At 36.0% G+C, this 21,288-nt stretch overlaps 1 long non-coding RNA gene across 1 annotated transcript in view; it reads left to right on the plus strand.

Moving 5' to 3' along the window:
* The first annotated feature begins 14,070 nt into the window (after positions 1-14,070).
* The window catches only part of LOC129035202 (uncharacterized), a 43,353-nt gene continuing 36,135 nt past the window's right edge, over positions 14,071-21,288 (plus strand). Inside the window, exon 1 of the long non-coding RNA XR_008502140.2 lies at positions 14,071-14,192. This is a non-coding gene — a long non-coding RNA (uncharacterized LOC129035202). The remainder of the gene's footprint in view (positions 14,193-21,288) is intronic.

Below are 21,288 nucleotides of genomic sequence, written 5' to 3' on the forward strand. Positions count from 1 at the left end.
ATTAATTGATTTATAGCTCGCTCAGTTGACTATGATTTCATGGAGCGCAAATGTACTTACAGTAAGTGTTACGACCTCCCTGGGGAGAGTCCACAATGTTGAGAAAAGGAGCATTGAGCAAAATAGCTTCTGGAGAAATATTAACCAATTTCTGACTAGCTTTTAATGTGCCTGGGGGGAGCTTTTGTTTTGCAGATTATCTTACTGTTTTTGCCATCATGGAGGACTTTAACTGGCCATGGAATGTGTTTGCATTACAGCAAAAAAATAAATAAATAAATAAAAATAGAAAATAAAAAGTTAAATTAATGGAACTGTAAAATATTGAGATATGAGCACAGAATAGGAAGAAAAAGAGGCAGGCAGCCAAGCAAATCCCATTTATATCAGTCTTCTCTTCCCCCATGTGCTGTACTACCACGTTCCTTCACTGACTTTTCCCCTTCCCTTTTCACCATCCCTCAGCTTGCTGGGCTGGAAAGATAAGGACCCATTTCCTTAGGGGAATCAGTTCTTGTAACAGTTAATCGACCGCTAAGTGCTGAAGCATCCAAGGTAATGCGGCTGTACATCTGGAAAGAACAATCTGCCTCTCAAGAGGCATGGATTCCCACAGATATTTGGAAGTTTATTGATTCCAAGAGAATTGAAATCATGGACATACGTGCTGTTTTCTCAGAGGAGTTTATCCGAGCACACAATGACCTTTCTGGGCTCTGTGTCTCTGCTTTGGGTAACAAGAGAAAGTCACTGCTATAGATTGAACATTGCGCTGGGATAACAAATATCACACAGGAGTTTTTAAAAAGCAGAATTACTGAAGGCTCAATACTTTGAATTCAGGGTAGCCAAAGTCCTAGATTGGGGTGTACTTTGGGGTAAATTTGTTTGGCACTTTGTATTGCTTTACATTGTTATTCTTTTGGGTGTTTGTTTGTAACCATTAGTTCATTTTATTTTAATGATTCTGGGCCAAAATTTCTAGAACCTTTTGCTAGTTATTGAGGGGTGGGGGGCAACCTTCTCCTTAATTTGGAGAAACGGTTTATTCTCGGGCTCCAGATGGTTGTTTTGGAAATTCTGTTGTGGCCAGAAGTAGAGAAGTATGATTGTCACTGTGAGAGCTGCTAAAGAATTTGATAAGTAATAAGAGAAAGTAATATACATTGTTTTTTGTTGTCTTATGGTTCCGGGGTATTTTTCTCTTTTCTTGTACATTAGACCATTTTGATTTTACTCTCAGTTGATATATAAACTCACAAATCTGGGAAAAAATATTTGATTTAATTTTCTATCTGTGGTGGGGAGAGAGGTGGAGTCCGGAATATATAGGGTGAATCCAGCAAGAGAGAAATATATCAAATATTAATATGTGACATAAGACCATGTGACTAATGTTATATGTCATTTAAACATGCTAGGAAAAAAATAAGAGTTGGAACTTGTTTCAGTCCCATTTTGTTTTGTAGCTCACTTGCAGTATTTGGTATCTGGCCAGCTGTCTAAGCCTTTTGTATTTTTATTCATGACATCCTATTCATGACATCCTATATTTTAACATAAAGCTAGTTTAATGAAGTTTTCAAAGAAAAATTTAAAAATATTTTCTAATGGCAAAGGAAATGTTCTGTGTAGGTTTTGTTATTTTTGTTTTTCATCCAATCTAATTTAGAGAATCAATTTTTAGCTACTGGTTTGGAGAACATTTAGTTAAGATTCATTTTCTCTTCTGTTTTGTGTAGACCAATCTGTGACTTTCATAGTTTTATTTTTTCTTTTACACTGGGTTTTTAATTTTAAGTCCCTATTTCATACATATATGATCTCTCTATTTTGCCTTCAGTAAAATATACAGACATACACACACACACACAAAATTCAACTGTCCAACTTTTTCTATAACTCTTTTCTCTTTGTTGCTAATGCATTGTTTATGACAGGAAGATAGATTGTTAATGCTTAATTTTGAATATTGTTTCATTTTTGAAGCAATATTCAAAAAGCGTGACCTTACCAGAAAAATCTATTTCCAACACAGTTTCTATGCCATTTAGTGCAAGTATTCAGCAATTACAAGGCACGGTTTTTCACTTAGTCTGTTGGAAGCTAGGGAGAGAATTGTTTTTCTACATGCTGATGAACCAATAAATAAATGTCTTTTGAGGTCATCACAAATCAGTTTCCTCTTTTGGTTTTTAACTTCTTCCTACATTAATTCTGTTCTCCATCTTCATTTAAATGATTGTAAAATAACCTGTTATATAGTATATATCATCTTTTCCTTAAGGCGTTATTCTCTGTGTTAGATATTTAAGAAATTTTAAGGTTTTATCCTTAGATAAATAATATGATAATAGAAAAATTTATAGAATAATATTTGCCAATATCCATGGTTCATTATTTTTGATAATTTCTAATATGTAAAAGCTTTTTTCATTCAAAAGAGAAGATATTTTTTAAATATAATTCTGTTTTTTCATTATATAATTAATATCTTCCTTTTAAATGACACCACTTTAGTTTCATTGAAACTGTCTTGAATTTGTTATATAAAACTTATTTAAGATCTGTGACAATTTTTTTAATTTTAATTGCTGAAGAAGTTTAAGGTTCACAGTACAATTGAGCAGAAAATACAGAAAGTTTCCAAATGCTCCCTGCCCTCCCACATACTTAGCCACCTTCTCTACCAACATCCAGCCCCAAAGGGGTACATTTGTTATCATCAATGAGCTTATATTGACATGTCATTGACACCTGAAAAGCATACTTTACATAAGTTTTCCTCTTAGCATTTTACATTTTATGGGTTTTGGCAAATGTATAATAACATGTATCCACTACTGTAGTATCATATGGAACAACTTTGCTGTCCTAAAAATCCGCTGTGCTCTACCTATTTATCCTTCTTCCCAAGCCCTGCCAAACACTGATCATTTTTCTCTCTCCATAGATTTGGCTTTTCTAGGATGTAATATAGTTGAAATAATATAGAATGTAGCCTTTCAGAGTTGCTTCTATCACTTCATCATATGCATTTAGGCCTTCTCCGTGTATTTTTATAGGCTGGTAGTTCATTTCTTTTAAGAATTGAATACTATTTCATTGTCTAGATAGGCCACAGTTTGTTATCCATTCAGTTATTGAAGAATATCTTGGTTGTTTCCAGGTTTTGGCAATTATGAATAAAGCTTCTATAAACATCTGTGTGCAGGTTTTGTGTAGATATAATTTTTCAACTTATTTGGGTAAACCCTAGGGCCATAATTGCTGGATCTTATGAGGGTATATTTACTTTAGTAAGAAGCTGCCCAACTGTCTTCAAAAGTGGCTGTACGAGTTTGCATCACCATCAGCAATGTATGAGAGTTCTTGTTACTTACATCCTCGCCAGTATCTGATATTGTCATTGTTTTGAATTTTTGCCATCTAATAGGTATGCAGTGGTCAATTTCCTTTTAAGGTAACTTTTCACACCTGATTGCATTTTACTCCTGAAGTCTGTAATACATCTCTATTATGGAAATACTTCCATTATTAATAGTGTCAAACTCATGTTGGTAATTATATTCTCCCTTCCATTTTCCTCATTTTTATAGCCCCAGAATATATCTAACTCATCTTTTTATCTCTTGGAGTCTTAATGGCATGTCCTGCATATATATAGTAGTTTTCAGTGTGGAAAGAAAGCAGTTCTCCAAAATCCTCATAGTTCCTGAAATAGTTTAAGAAGAAGCTCTAAAGAAGCACTAAAATACCAACATGAATATGTACCCAAAATAAACTTCGAATCTTATTTTTTATTGTTTTTAAACCATTAGCTAGCTCATATTATGTGGCTAAAACTCTATATTACTTTCACAAACATTTTCAAAAATATATTTTTGCATTTAGTCTTCCTTGAAATGCACTCATCAGCCTTATTCTCACTGCCATTGCCTGAATGTGTTCCCCCAGAATTTATATGTTGAAACTTAACCATCAATATGATAGTATCAAGAAGCAGGTCTTTAGGAGGTAACTAGGTCATGAAGGTCCCAACCTTATGAAAGGGATTAATGCCCTTAGAAAAGAGGCTTTACTAAGTGTTTGTTTCACTTGCCCTTCTACCTTCCACCATTTGAGAATGCAGCAACAAGACTCCATTTCCAGGCACCCTCCTGGAAGCAGAGACTGAGCTTCACCAGACAATGAATCTGCCAGAGCCTTGATCTGGGACTTCCCAGCCTTCCGAACTGTGATAAATAAATTTCTGTTACTTTAAAAGTTACCCATTTTGTGGGATTGTGGTATAATAGCAGCAATGATCTAAGACAATCACCATTTTTAAATCAAAGACATGAAGTACCTAATATTTAAGTGTGTCTTAACATCAAATAATAATTCAAACCCAGTACATTTGAGTCTAAGATGAATTTTTTTTTCCCAGTAGGCTATGGCTAGATTTTTTTTTTCAAATATTTTATTCTAAAAAGCAAAACAACCATATCACAGCAACAATTATATTGTTTGCTTATTTAAATTATTAACATTGTTACTTTTTAAATGGTAGAGGAAGAAAAATAATTTGTGTAATAACAGGACAGAGATAACAAAGATGGGGAACTTAATATAGTTTTGACAGTTCAGTTTTTACATAATTTAGTTTTTTTTTGTGATACATTCTAAGATTGTTACCAGGTAGGAGACTAAAAGCTATACTGAGAATTGGTATCAAAGATCTGCTACTATTGGGGAGTTTGTTGTGGACTGCTCACTTGAAATTTTAAAGGTTCTAGGCCAAATTCTGACTTAGAGTAAAAAATATGTATTATTTTTCTTCGCTTTTTGTTAGTTGGTTAATTGAATCAAACCTTCAATTGAATACCTTAACATAGGATGAGGTATGCCAAATGTTTAAATAATAATTATTTTAGTTTATATTTCATATTTTATACATTTTTATATATAAATCCAATGAGTAGTTGCTTACACTACGCATTTCTAGAAATTGTATGATATTTTGGCAAAATGTAACTACTGAAGTTATTTGCATGTTCTATAGGACTATTATTAATGAATTTATAAATGAATTTGCCTCGATGAAGTAAATATAACTTTGTGATTTAAGTAATGCATTTTAATTTCTGAGCAAGCATAAAACAGCCATTTTTTTCAAACTATAGCTCATGATGTCCATTAAGTTGATCTTGACTTGGATTCTAGTGAGTATAAGAGACAATGAAATAGAATGAAATGGAACAGAATAGAATACAATTGAATTGAATAGAAATATACCAGAGGGTATCACAAATAATGAAGGCTAGTACTATCTTATAAAACATTCATATAAGTTGTATATCCATATCTTAATAGCAGGTTGAGTTCTTCAGGAAGTGGAATCTTGGCCAAAGATTAGTAAACAGGAGGTTTATAAGTGAATGCCCTTGTTGGGGAGGGGACATCTGGCAAGAGAAGAGAAGGGAGGCAAAGGAAAGAGTCAGTGCAGCTTTAGGCCAACAGAGGCATCAAGATGCAATGCAGTTTCAGTGGAAACCCGGATCTATCTTGCAGGTTGTATTAGTCTGTTTTTCTACTGCTATACAGAACTACATAAGACTGGGTAATATATAAAGGAAAGAGGTTTCATTAACTCACAGTTCAGCATGGCTGGGAGGCCTCAGGAAACATACAACTGTGGTGGAAGGCAAAGGGGAAGCAAGGCACCTTCTTCACAAGGCAGCAGGAAGGAGAAGTGCCCAGGGAAGGGGGAACCGCCCCTTATAAAACCATAATCCCTTGTGAGAACTCACTCACTATCATGAGAACAGCATGGGTGAAACCACCCCCATGATTCAATTACCTCCACCTTGTCTCTCTCTTGACCCATGGAGATTATGGGGATTACGAGGATTACAACTCAAGATGAGATTTGGGTGGGGACACAAAGCCTTACCATATCACAGGGTACTGAAGACATGATGACCATTTAAGAACTGTACTGACTAAGGGAAAGGATTTAGGTCTTTATGGTCCTTTCTTTCCATGTCATTCTGTCATTGGATGCAGGCTACCCAGGGAATCTTGGGTGAGGTGGCTCTTTTCAGCTGAAACAGTTTCTAAAATGGACAACTGTTATTCAAGGGTCATCTTCCAAAAGCACACCCTGTAGGTCCTTCATTTCTGAAGGGAAATCTTAGTGGTAAATAACAGTACCCATCAAATCTTGTGACAATTCTAAAGTCCTCACTTTTCAGATTAACATATGTAGTGGGTTGAAGAGTGTCCACTCAAAATTTATGTCTACCTACAACCTCATTATGTGACCTTATTTAGAAATACGATCTTTGCAGATTTAATAATGGTAAGGATTGAGATGACATCATAATAGTTTAGCCTGGGTCCTAAATCCAATGAGAATGATTTTATAAGAGACAGTAAAGGACACACAGAGACACAAGGAAGAAGACCATGTGATGACAAAAGTAGAGATTGCAAACCAAGGAATGCCTTCAGCCACCAGAAGCTGCAAATGACAAGGATTTCCTGCAAGAGCCTTCAGGAGTCCAAAATCTTGATTCTGGACTTCATGGCTGCAGATCTTTAAGAGAATAAATGTTGTTATGAGCCGTCAACCTTATCATAATTTATTATGGCAGCCTGTGGAATCTAATGCAACATGTTTATACCATTTTTACGTTTCCCAGTCTTACATGCAGGGCACCAATTATCCATAACTCTAAGGACAAAGATTTGTGGAAATCATTGAATCTGATTTTGAAAAGTAAATGAGTTTGTTTCTCACCATTAAACAAAACTTATCAGATGAAATATATAATATTATATAATTTACGTACTCTAATTATTTCAAAAGCAGTTTTTAGCAAGAAAACGTGATCAAGCTGTCAGCTGTAAACCAATATGTTGGGTCTTGTTCATGAGGCAAATGAATTATGCTTTGCACAGAGGAGAGAAGCACTAAGCATGAATCCTTCGCATAGACAAAACTTCGTTGCCCAGACCATAAAACAGTCAAAAACAAAAACAATGGCTTAATCAATAAATTCTAGACTGTCTTGCACATAATGCTACTTAACAAATATTTTTTAAGGATAAAAAAGCAGAGAGAGAGGAAGTAAGGAAAGAAGAAATGGAGTAAGGAAAAAACAAGAAAGAATAAAAGGAAAAAAAGATATATTTTATAATCCATAATATAGCCTCCATTAGAGAAAAATGTTGCTGAGAGCTGAGTGTAAAAATTATACCATAAGAAAGCTTAAGGCAAAATCCTGCAAGCCAATATAGACCCTTTACTAATGCTTTAGCTTTTTAATTCTTTTCATCTCACTATTGGGCCACAGGAGATTGGGGGGAATGCAAACAATCTTTTTTGTTGTTGTTCCTTCCCCTATGCCCATGTAGGAGAGAATTTCTAATAATAATGATAATAAAAATTATAGTTCAGGTTTAAGTTATATTAATGAATAATAATAATAATGATGATATATTTGTATAGCAATTCATAATATCCTTAGTACCCTCTCAGGCATAAACATATGAAATGACCTATGTAAAGAATTGGCACAATCTGTGTGCTCAGGTGGTCCCTGTTCAGTCTCCAGAAATCATTGCCTCTCCCATGGCAATTCATTTCCTCTTTTGGGAAAACACGGGTGGGTGTGATTCTTTGCCTTCACACTGCATTTCACTGCACTAACTCACATGGGTCAACCATGTCTGAAGTCACATGGGGAAGGCTCTGTGAGCTAACAAGGATTTTTGCTTGCATGTAGAAAACTTGCTTCCCTGGGACAAAATCGCAGATGCTCAAATGCTCAGAACTCCAACTTTTCCCAGGAGGGTTGGCTCATACCTCTTGAAGACAACCTCCAGGCTGAGGGCCTCTTTTAATGTCTCCTTTTGCTCACACTGCAGCTTTAAGCTCTAATTTTTCCCTGTCTACTGTAAATGCCATTTGACTGACCACCTCCAAGTAAGCAGTACTCCTATGGTCATTGCATAATTCCAAATTTTATTTACAAATAAAAGTAATAGTGTGAATCAAATGATTTTTACAATTATCTAAATGGGCTATTGTCTCATAGCAGAAAACCAGAAAATTCACGCAGCCAGACCCCTGCCTACTAAGTCATATAATCTTTTTTTTCTTTTTCAAATTGGAAACTTTTATCCCAATCCTTGTTTTAGCTGTATGCTGACATAGATGAGGAGTGCTTGGTACAAGTAACTTTGTTCACTGTTGTAGGAGGAAAGACATACATCTTTATGTAGGATACAGATGTTGATGAGATTGATGTGTTTTTGCATAAAAATGCAGAAATTGTCAAACTCTTGCAGTCAGGAGCTAGAGGAAAACTGTTGGGTTTTATTAGTTAAACCAAAACTGTTATTGGAACAGCAAAATTCCAACATAGTGATTTCCAGCTTACCCCTACCAAATGGGTCAGCTATCTAGAACATTCCTATGAAGTTTTTTCTAAGCAATTAGAAGCCTGGAATATTATGAGTGGTCTGAAACACTTTCCTCCACAAAGCAGATGCCTGTTTTACCAGTTTTTCAATTCCATTGTGATGATATATTTCTTTGTTTTATAATGAAACTGTTGTGCTCCTTTTCAGACAGCCCTGGTAATTCTACTGGAATATAATCTCCACGAAGACAGGTAAGTGGTCTGTTTTGTTTACAGCTGCATCCTCAGGGCTTAGAACAATGCTTGATATACATGCATGTGGAAGAAATGACTTCCGTCAGGACTAAGATACTTATACAAAAGTACTTACAGCTGGCCCAGTGGCTCACGCCTGTAATCCCAGCACTTTGGGAGGCCAAGGTGGGCAGATAATCTGAGGTCGGGAGTTTGACCCCCGCCTGACCAACATGAAGAAACCCTGTATCTACTAAAAATACAAAATTAGCTGGGCATGATGGCACCTGCCTGTAATCCCAGCTACTTGAGAGGCTGAGGCAGGAGAATCGCTTGAAACAAGAAGGTGGAGGTTGGGGTGAGCCGAGATTGCGCCATTGCACTCCAGCCTGGGCAACAAAAGAGAAACTCCATCTAAAAAAAAAAAAAAAAAAAAAAAGTACTTACATAAAGCCTTACACAAATTTTGGATAACTGATACTTATCCTAAAATACATACTTGGCTCACTCTTTAGAACAGACTATAACAACATCCACAGTGAAATCTGAAAAAGTTGATGCTGTAGTTCACGTTATTTCTTTTCATGATTCAAAAAAGAAGCACTTTCTTTATACTTCTTATTGGCTCAGCACTGTGTATGTTGCTATGATGGATGCAAAAGAAGTCTTAAACCTGTTCCCTGAAAGGTGCAGCTTCTATTCTACTTGGGAAGGCAAAACTAAAATACAAAGCAATAGCATAAAATTTTCAATAAGTGCTTAACGTGAGGCATAGTGTAGTTATTGTCATGTAATTAGTTCGTAATTGTTCTATCTTTATCTTTAAACCTTTAACTGCAAGTCTTTCACCTATCTCAACTCCACCAAAGAGAAAAAGCAAAAACAAAACCACAGCCCTCTTTTTCTAATAGATATTTCCTTGCCTATACCACTCTTCACTTATATAACTCCTTCCTTCTGTCTTTTGATTGCTAAATCCCTGAGAACCTAGCATTTGCTCACTGCACTCATGACATCATCTCCAATTGTTTCCTCTTTTCCGCATTGGTTTGTGCTCAGTCATGACTTTCTAATGACAAATTTAAGGGACTTCTTCTCATTGACCACTGAGTCATTCAAATTATCCTTTCCGAAGTTTTCTGAGATCATGCTTTGTTTTAATTCTTCATCTTCTTCTCTGAGTTCTCCTTGTCACTCATCCCCTTTTGTGAGTTACTTTTCCTCTTTTATGTGTCCTCTAGAAACACCATCTTTCTAGCTGTCTTTGTCTGTGAGCTCTTCAGTAGAGGAAGATCTTCTCTTTCTTTGACTTGAAAATGCCCCCCACATACACACACACACACACACGTTTTTTGTTAATTTGATTTTCCCATCTGATAAACTGTTGGTTTTTCCATTGTTTTCAACACTAACTAGTAACTCAAGACATCTACATAGCTGAAAAAATAAAACTCTTATCAAAGAATTTCCTGAACACCAAATTAAATGAAGAAATAAAAGGGGAGGAGGAAAAAATAAATAGTAAAAAAAGCCACCTTTACAAGGATTATCATATAGTTTGTTATCTGAATGTTCTGGATGGCTGTTTGTTTGCTTTATAAAATTAAAAGAATAAGAAGCAGCCACTCTTTACAATGTTCATAACTTTTTAGACATTTAATGTGTGCAAATTCTTCTCAAAGGCACTGTCAGTTATTAAGGGTTAAAATAAAACTCTTACTATCCACTAAAAGAGGAAAGTAAATATGTAGAAAAGAAAAAAATTATATTATTAATTTGACATTCCCTCCAAAAAAGTTATTCTCTAAAATGTTCCAAGCACATCAATACTTGCCTCTGACTGTGAAAAGGCCTTATTCATTGTTCTCATAATTTGCGTCTGTTTTACTAGATTTATGAATCCTTAATTAAGCTTTTGATCACAGAAAAGTAATATTTGTTGAATCTTTTTATTTCGTGGCTTGAAAAAACTTAGAGAAAAATCTCGAGTCTCTGTTTTCTCTCCCCTACTCTTCCTAATACCTGAGTTTATGTCTTATTACACAGTCATAATCCTTGCTATATGACAAGGAGCTACGTCTTGCACTGAAGCCTACTTTTCCCTTATCGAGGTCACATGCCTCACTTCAGGCTGCCCTGCATTCATCTAGAGCCTTGTCCTCTGGCTATGCTGACCCTGGCCTGCCTTTACCACAGCTTCCATTGAGTAACTCACAGCTTTTCTCCCTCTTCCTACGCACAGCCACCTCCTGGCACATTCTTTCTTTGAGTTCTTAGAACTGCTGCTTAGAAACAGAAACTAGTATAATGAAAACTGCATACAAGCTCCATAGCCATTCACAATAGCACAAATCCAATAGCCCTACACTAAAGCATTCAATTTTTTAAGGCCTTCAGAGAAGAATGGACTTCTATCTTATATCTATATCCAAAGAGAATCGTATCTCATATCCTACAGGATATGACTTTGCCACAGCTCTTTTCTCTATCTTCTTGAATGATTTTTCCCTGGGATATTTGCTGGGCTTTCCTCTTCATCTACTTCAAGTGTCGGTTCAAATATCACCTTCTCCATGAGACTTACTAAGATCGTCTCAGCTGCCCCTTCTGGCATTCCAGATCACACTTATTCTGCTCTGCTTTTATTTATTTTCTCCATAAGAATTAAAATCTTATCATATATCAGATAATCTCTTCATAATATTTTGTATTTTTTTTTTGTATTGAGACAGAGTCTCACTCTGTTGCCCAGGCTGGAGTACAGTGGCGCAATCTCGGCCCACTGCAACCTCTGCCTCCCGGGTTCAAGCAATTCTCCTGCCTCATTCTCCTGAGTAGCTGGGATTACAGGCGTTCACCACCACGCCCAGCTAATTTCTTTGGTATTTTTAGTAGAGACGAGGTATCACCATGTTGGTCAGGCTGGTCTGGAACTCTTGACCTGATGATCTGCCCGCCTCGGCCTCCCAAAGTGCTGAGATTACAGGCATGAACAACCATGCCTGGCCTGTATTCTTATTTTTAATTCTTAACTGTAAAACTTAGCTCCGGTAGAGCAGACACTTTTTGTTTTATAGGATCCCAAACACCAATAACCTGGCAATAGTGGGCACTTGAGACTGGTTGATAGATGCAGCAAATCACCATGGCACATGTATACCTATGTAACAAACCCTCACATTCTGCACATCTATCCCGGAACAAAAAGTAAAATAAATAAATAAATAAACGAAAAATATCCTATGAATGAATGAATGAAAGGAATGAAAGGAAGGAAGGAAGGTGGAAGCTGGGGAAGGGGACAGAAGGGAAGGAAGGAAAAAGGAAAGGCTAGAAGAAGAGAAGGAGGGAAAGAAGGAACAGAGAATAGCAAGCATAAGCCAAATAATAATCAGTTATCTTCTCTCGGCAAAGTCAATAAATATTAATTTCAGTTCAGTTCAACAATTTAGTGACTATCACAATAAATTAAGCATTACTAAGTGTTACAATATGTAGATAAATGATATATACACCTTCAGTTACAGGAGCTTGTAATGGTTTCGGAATACAATCTTCTCTATACAATGCAGTAAAATATTAGAAAAGTCAGAATATTGTTTAATATATATGCTCTAATAGGTTAGCACTTTAACATACCCTAGTTGCTTCTAGATGATATAGATAATGTGAAAGCTAGAATAAGCATGCTGTGTGAAGTGTAGAACCAGCAGCAGGGAGACCAATTAGGCGGCTCATGCAATAATCATATGAAAGATGTTTGCCTAAGCTAGGGTGGTAGTAATGGCAAAAGGGAGGCAGGGATGGATTTCCAAAGTACTTAGGAGGTAATATCAGAGGAACAAGGTGAATGATTAAGAATAGGAGTAAGGCATGGGTTTGAGAATAAGCATATTAAATCTGTTCATCATTGAGGCAGCCACTATTTAATTCTTTTACAAAAGAGTGGATGGGATAAATATAATCCAGTGATCAGAGCAAGCACATCAATGGACATGATACAGAGGAATCTCAATTTGAATATTTTGAGTTTTTGCAGCCTCGGAAAATTAACTGATACTATTAAAAGCATGCACTAGGAAGGAGTGGGTGGAAGATTGACACTTCAATCTTCAAAAAAACACAAAAAGTATTCAGTTTTGTTTTATAAGTTAACTTATTTAACATACTTTAGGACAAATTATTAATATTAGTAATAGGAGAATACGCCAATTTACCCCATGTTCTGTGGGACCAAAGACCTAGTGAAGTTGATGAAAAAATACACTTAAAATTTTGCATTTATTTAAGACAAGAAGGTTCTTGAAAGATTCAACTTATTAATTAACTTATGATTTAACAAATATCTATTAATCACATATTGCATAATTAATCACTCCATGATGGTGGGGACATTATTGTGTTTGCCCCTCTGTTTCTAGTGTCTACCATACGGCTTGATAGTAATAGGCTCTCAGTAATCTTTTTCCAGTTGAGAAACAATAAATGAATAGGAAAGTTATTAACAGGGTGGACTTTGGAATCAGGGAGAAATGTTTTATATCCTCAATCTGCCATCTACAAGTAAAGAAAGCTATTTTATTTCCCAAGCTTCTGTTTTTTTTTCCTTACATGTAAAATGGAAATAATAATAGATCTACCTCACAGGATTGTTGACATTTATAGTAATAATCAGTTATTATTTAAAACACTTAGCATAGTGCCTAGCATGCAGTGTGTGTCCAATAAATGTTAATAACTATTATTATGTTCAAGTTTGTGTGTCATGTAGATTTTAAGCCACAAATAAGTTTGAATTCTTAAGGCAGCCATCAAAGACTGTGACAATTGTGTTCTTAGCAAGTCAGAAAGCAAGTCCGTTTAACGGAATCTCAGGGAAGATAACTCTGCTTTGGAACTATTGTTTTATTCTCTTGATTCACATTTCAACGTATCTTCAAATCTTTTTCCTATAAATTTCCAATTTTATTCTTTCATAATTTTTTCTCTTTTTTCTTTACTATTCTTAATTAGGGATACATAATATTCCTTATAACAAAATGCTTAAAATTGAAATCATTTGAAAGTGGAAATGCTGAACAATAAGTAGTTTTTTTAAATATTTTTTTCTTAAAAATATGTGGTTGAATTTATATTTGTGCAAGAAATATATTCAATAGCATCTATGAACTTCTGACTAAGTGTTTTAGAAGAGCAAATAAAAGTTTCACTATACTCCTTAGAAATTGGTGAGATCCTCTGGCGCAAATGTAGCTTTAATATTCTTCAGGAGTGTTTCATAACACAGTAAGCATAGAACACATTCTAAAAGTAAAAGAAATAGCAAAAACTGCCTGAACAGGTAACACTTCCTTTTTAAAAAGTCATGTGACTTATTAACAAGGCAGCTCTTGTTTTCAACTTCTGGAGGAGAACATAAGAGAAACTGTAGTGTTAGACTCACTGACCACATGTGAAATCAAACATGAGATCTAGACTAAGAAACAGAAGGCACTAAAGAAATCTGGTAAAGAAAACCAACCTAGCAACCAAAATGGATTCATGAAGGTGAGTCTTCTTGTTTTTTATTCATCTGATATGAAAATTAGTTATTTGGTCAGTCAGTTGTGTAATCTTTACTAATTAAATGCCAAATGTACAGCTTTTTGAAAACTGCTACAGATTGTGGACAATGGTTATGAGGCTTTCCATCCAATTAACAAATTAATGCAGTCATCTACCTAACTTGACTCTTCAGTGAAATGAGTAATACTAAGAGCTAACTGACTCTTACTGTTAACTTCCTGAGTAAATACTGAAAACCAATAAGCAATAGTCGGTTTTGCTTTTGGCAAAAACAAACCAAAGATTAATTAACTGGCATGATATACTGGAAACAGATACTCAAGAAGCACACTGAATTCCCTCTGAATGATATAGAGGGATTACAAAAATTAAATAGAGTTTGAAAATGATTTATGTTTAGACAGTGTTGCCTAAAGGCAGGAAGAACTTTCCTAAAAGATAAATTTCCCTAAAATTCCTTTTGCTACTATGAATTATTGGTTTATAAAAACATTAGCATCCTTTGTAGAACATTTGCTGTTTGTACTTTGCCAAGAATTCTAAGCAAGGTTGTTAAGTCTGCCGGATCATTTTGCAGCAAGTTGATATTCATAATTCTCACTTGGGTTTCAACTGCATATAGGGAAACAAATTACCCTTTTTCAGAATGTCATGTTCTGAAGGATTGGAATCCTTCTCAACACAGCAAAATTAAAGACAATTCCTTTTTGTCCATCTTGCTTCAATAAATAGAAGACCTGACTAGAAATCTGGAAAGCTTATGTTATTGATATAATCCATAATTAATTTTGGTGAGATCTCATCAAGGCAAAAGTGTTCATATATGCAATATACAGTCATGTAAAATTCTTGTTCAATACTTTTAAAATCAATACTGAGTTTTTGATTGAGTATGTCAACAATTATGTGGCAATATGTATAAGCACGTAGGTATGGGGGTGTGTGTGTGTGTGTGTGTGTGTGTATTTGCATAATTAAGGTGAGAATACAAGTCGAGAGTACCTACTGCATTAAAATATTTGATATTTTTATATAACCCATGACTTTATGATTATTTGAAAAACCTGAAAATGAATTGGACAATATATGCAAATTATCATGCCCTTCTTGAGGAAAATATATAAAAAGCTTGGAATTAATGATTCCAAAAACTATGTTTTCTATATAGCACACATTGTAGTGCTAAAATGTATTTATTATGACAGAACATAACTGTCCCAACGAAAGAGTACATCTTTAAAACATAAATCAAATACCAAATACCTGTGATGAACATTCAGGAATACCCAAGGTAAATTTTCTAAATTGAGTGGAAAACAATTAGCTAGCATATCTATTATAAAACTTTACTGTTGAAAACAATGCAAACTTAGCAATTCAAGGGAAAAAGATTGTTAACCACCAACTCAGAAGTAGTTCCATTTAGAAACTTGAGGAAAACTACACATATGTAGTCAATTAAACTATCATTAGAAATTCAAGGGAAAAATATTGTTAGCCACTAAGTTGGAAATAGTTTCATATAGAAACTTGGGAAAAACTACACATAGGTAGTGAATTAACCTGTCAATCAATGTGCACGTGTTAGATATATTCTATGTCATTATTTACTGCCTAAAACCATGGTAGCTTTATAAAATGCCAATTCCCAAGCCAATCTCACATCTACTAAGTCAACATGAGTAGGTAGAGGTTGGCAGTATCTCTGTTGATGTTACTTACTGCAATGTGTGAGATATTCTGGTAGAAACTGGCCCAACTAGAACAGAAGGTTAGAGTATTAGCCAGCCACTATGGTAATTCCAATCTAATAACTTTGAAATAAGGCCCTGATATACATACTTTTAATAAATAATGATCAGAAACATTTGAGAAATATTCTCCTAGTCTCCATAATGGGATAGGCAAAATTATTAATAGGAGAGTAGAAAGATAAATTATCTTTTTACTCATTTTTATCTCAACTTTCTAAATATCTCTTTGATAGATATTGTATAATTCTATTTTGTAGATATTGTATAACAATTGTAATGAATTGAAAGAGTGGCACATGTATATACTTTATAAATAAGTGTATATGTGCTTTACGTATACATATAAACATTTGTCACAATACACAAAATTGTATTACACATATATCACACAGACATACACATTCACACATGCACACACACAATGTTCAGAGTATGCTCTCAGAAAGTTTATACTAAATGGCTCAAAACATTTGGTCACACCTCTTTAAGAGGTAGTAAGTTTTGGTCTAGAAACTATAGAAATAGAGAAAAAATTAAATAAATAGTTTTTTTAATAAGCTTACAGTGAAGGGTCAGACGCATGCATTTCATTCCTATGTAGCCTCATTTAGAAAGAAAATCATGTATTCATAGAGTACTTGTATATTGTATAAGATATATTTTGTTTTGTTTCTCCCTAGTTAATTCCTTTTAATTAGAAATTATAGCTACATTAGCTATTCTTACTATAAACTCAATGCACTTGAAAAACATTCAGAGAAGCTATCAGCTAGTAGGAATAATCCTGACACAAAGCATGGAAGAATCTATCTAGCCTGGCTGTCTGTTTGGAGATTCAATTTTTCTAATAAGCCTGTGTTAGCCTAGATGCATGTTAAAATAAAACAATACACAATATTATATTTAGGAAAATTTGGCTTACTCAGTAATCCTAGGGGAGAGGCCTGAAAAGCTTCACGTTAACATCTTCCAGATGTAATACTGACAAATAATCACATTTTAGAATCATTGATGTGACGCACTTTGGTTAGCAGCTCCAGTCACTGAACAGAATGCCATCACCATCTAGTGTAAAACCTTGGGCAAGATCATTAGGTCTGAGGTTCTAAGCTTACCTATAAAACAAGGATGTTGACCTTCAGACATGTCTCAACATTTAATTAGGTTGTAAAACCAATTTGTTTATCGTGACAAATGTTTAAAACTAAGTTATAAAGAACATATGACAGGGCTTCATATATTAAAAAGGTAAACACTGCATCATGAAACTGTTTTGTGAATGTGTGTATATGAGTACACTGGGACATGATGTAAAATATATTTTTAAGAGTGATTTATGGTCAAAATTATGAAAAAAACTGGACTAGATTTCTAAAATTCTTTCCATTTGAAAAATGTTTAAAATATCATATTTCTCATTTTGAGCTAGGGACTTCAAGTACAATATCAACAAAGTATTTAAGAAATAAACCAACCTACATATCATTGTTTGATACGATATGAATTAAAATAAATCAAGTAGAAACATCCAAAACCTAGGATTATTTAAATAAAATCACCCATTTGAGAAGCAATGCATTTCTTGATGTTAGAAAAAAACAAAAAGTAGGGAATAAATAGCATTCATTTTAATAGTAAATGACATATTAACATTAAATAATATATAATACATTATATATATTAAACTAACTTCTTTAAAAGGAAAATGCAGATAAAAATATTAAAAATACTCAGAAAAAGATGGAAATATCTACTTCTAGGTGATATTAGCATATGAAAAGATTGTCAACAATTCAAATGCTATAATACCAGAAAGCAAATCAATAGACAAAAAGTCAAGAAATACATACATACACACGTACACAAACACATGCATGCACACATATAAAATTTAATGAAGAAAATATAACTACAAAGACGTGATTCTCAGCCATGGTTGTACATTGTTTTCACTTAGGGAGCTTTCAAAAGAACTGTTGCCTTGATCCCAATGCCAAAGATTCTAATTTAATTGCTCTAAGGTGTAGCTTGGGCACTGGTATTTTTTATAAGCTCCCAAAGTAATTATAAGATTCCACCAAAGTTGAGAAATATTGCTTAAGGGAATTGATTCCATTATTTACAATCACACACCAAAATTTGATATTTGACAATAGACTTTCCATGTGTGTTAAATAAACTGAATCATGTATTTTAATTCCTTTTTATTGTTTTCTCCATGTCTTTGTCTTTCTTCAATTACTATTGACATTGTCAATTATAACTTCTAATCACAACTGAGATAAATGAGCATCAAAAAAACCCAGCAATACTTTCTTACTTTGATAAATGTTGAAGGAGCACAAAGCAAATCATATAGTATATAAATACTACATATTTGTTTCATAAATAAAATAAAATCCTTTGGAGATGAGCCACGATGGCCTACTATATGGGGCCAGGAAGAGCTTCTCCCACAAAGAGAGACCGGGCCATCAATTAGACTGGCACACTCTGGGAAGATCATTGGTAGGAAAGCATTCAGAGCAGACAGAGGGAGTTTGCAGACCGTGGGCTGCAAGGAGAGGAAGCTGGAAACCCTGCACAGGGTTGCAAAGCACTTGGACTCATTCCTGACCCTTGGTGGCTCCTAGGGAAGGGGGGTGGTGAAATAGGTTTGGAGTTGGCCACTTTAGCCACAGACCTCCAGGATCCCAGCTGTAGAAGGCCTTATGACCCCCATGGACATATGAGCTGGAAGGGAGAACTGCCTGGAGAGTTGAGTGAGACAAGACCCCAGCCTGTGTGGAGCCCAGATGGTTTAGCATAGGAATGGCCACAGTGGAACACAGCCATGGGTACCTGTAGTATTTCATTTTTCACCCTACTATAATGACACTACCTGAGACTGGGTAATTCATAAACAAAAGAGTTTTAATTGATTCACAGTTCCACATGGCTAAGGAGGCCCCAGGATACTTACTATCATGATGAAAGGCAAAGGGAAAGCAAAGCACATCTTGCATGGCTGCAGGAGAGAGAGAGTGGGGAAGGGCCACAAACTTATCTAATAATCAGTCTTCTGAGAACTCTATCACAAGAATAGCTTGGGAGAAACTGCCCCCATGATTTAATCACTTTCCACCTGGTCCCTCCCCTGACACATGGGGATTACAATTTGAGATGAGATTTGGGGGGGGACACAGAACCAAACCATATCATTCTTCTCCTGGTGCCTCCCAGATCTCATATCCTTCCCACATTTGAGAAACAATCATGCCTTCCCAACAATCACCCAAAGTCTTAAATCATTCCAAAATTAACTCAAAATTCCAAATCAATGTTTCATCTGAAACAAGAGAAGTCCCTTCCACCTACGAGCCTGTAAAATCAAAATCAAATTAGTTGCTTCCAAGATACAGTGAGGGTACAGGCATTTGGTTAATGTTTACATTCCAAATAGGAGAAATTGGTCAAAACAAAGGGGCTATAGGCCCACTGCAAGTTTGAAATCCAGAAGGGCAGTCATTAAATCTTAAAGCTCCAAAATCTCCTTTGATTCCATGTCTCACATCCAGGGTATGCTGATGTTAGGGGTGGGCTACCATGGCCTTGAGCAGCTCTCCCCTTGTAGCTCTGCAGGGTACAGCTCCTGTGGCTGCTTTTAGGGTCTGGTGTTGTCTGTTTGCAGCTTTTCCAGGCACTTGGTGAAGCTGTCGGTGGATCTGCCTTTCTGGCATCTGGAGGACCATGATCCTCTTCTCACAGCTCTATTACACAGAGTCCCTGTAGGGACACTTTTGTGGGGGTACAATCCCACATTTCCCTTCTGTACTGCCTTAGCAGAGATTCTTCATGAGGGCTCTGCCCCTGCAACAGACTTCTGCCTGGACATCCAGGTGTTTCCATTCATCTTCTGAAATCCAGGCAGAAGTTCCCAAACCTCAGTTCTTGGCTTCTGTGCATGTGCAGGCCCAATACCATATGGAAGTTGCCTGGGTTTGGGGCCTGCACCCTTTGCAGCAATGGCCTAAGCTGTAAGTTTTTAGCCATGGCTTGAACTGGAGTGGCTGAAACATGTGGCACTAAGTTCTGAGGCTGCACATAGCAGTGGGACCCTGGGCCCAGCCCATGAAACGATTTTTCCCTCCTGGGCTTCCAGGCCTGTGATGGGGAGGGCTGCCATGAAGATGTCTGAAATGCCCTGGAGACATTTTCATCATTGTCTTGGTGATTAACATTAGGCTCCTAGTTAGTTACGCAAATTTCTGCAGCTGACCTTGAATTCTTCCCCAGAAAATGCGTTTTTCTTTCCTACCACATGGTAAGACTGAAAATTTTCCAAACTTTTATGCTCTGCTTTCCTTTTAAGCATAAGTTCCAAAGTCAAATCATCTCTTCGTAAATACATATACCTGAATGCTTTCGGAATAAGCCAGGTCACATCTCGAATGCTGTACTCCTTAGAAATTTTATTCACCAGATACCCTAAATCATCTTTCTCAAGTTCAAAGTTCCACAGACCTTTAGGGCACGGGCAAAATGCTGCCAGGCTTTTTGCTAAAGGATAGCGTGAGTGAACTTTACTCCATTTCTCAATAAGTTCCTCATCTCTATCTGAGACCACCTCAGCCTGGACTTCATTGTCCATATCACAAAACCAATCAACACATCCCTAGGAAGTTCCAAACTTTCCCATATCTTCCTGTCTTCTTCTGAGCCCTCCAAATTGTTCCAACCTCTGCCTGTTACCCACTTCAAAAGTCACTTTCACATTTTCAGGTTATCTTAATAGCAGTACCCCACTCTTCTAGTACCAATTCTCCGTATTAGCCCATTCTCACCCTGCTATAAAGATACTACCTGAGACTGGGTAATTTATGAATTTCTAAATTGACCTATAGTTCTGCATGGCTGGGGAGGCCTCAGGAAACTTACAACCATGGCGAAAGGGGAAAGGGAAGCAAGGCACTTTTTACATGGCAGCAGGAGGGAGAGAGAGAGAGATCAAAGAAGAGCCACAGACTTATCAAACAACCAGGATCTCCTGAGAACTCTAAGAGAACAACATGGAGGAAACCATGCCCATGATCCAGTCACCTCCCACCAGGTCCCTCCCTGACATGTGGTGATTACAGATGAGATTTAGGTGGAGACACAGAACTAAACTGTATCAGTGACTATCTCCCACAGCTTGCCATGCTCCAGTAGGTGGCTCTAGCCTTTGTTAGTTGCAAGACCTGGACAGGGAAAACTCTCTGGCCCATGGGACAGGGCCCATTTGATGTAAATGTCAGTCTGTTTGCCTGCCTCTGCCAGGGTCCCTACCTTGCTGTAATCACTTG

The sequence above is a fragment of the Pongo pygmaeus genome, chromosome 3 (assembly GCF_028885625.2).
Source record: "Pongo pygmaeus isolate AG05252 chromosome 3, NHGRI_mPonPyg2-v2.0_pri, whole genome shotgun sequence".
In the NCBI taxonomy this organism is placed as follows: domain Eukaryota; kingdom Metazoa; phylum Chordata; class Mammalia; order Primates; family Hominidae; genus Pongo; species Pongo pygmaeus.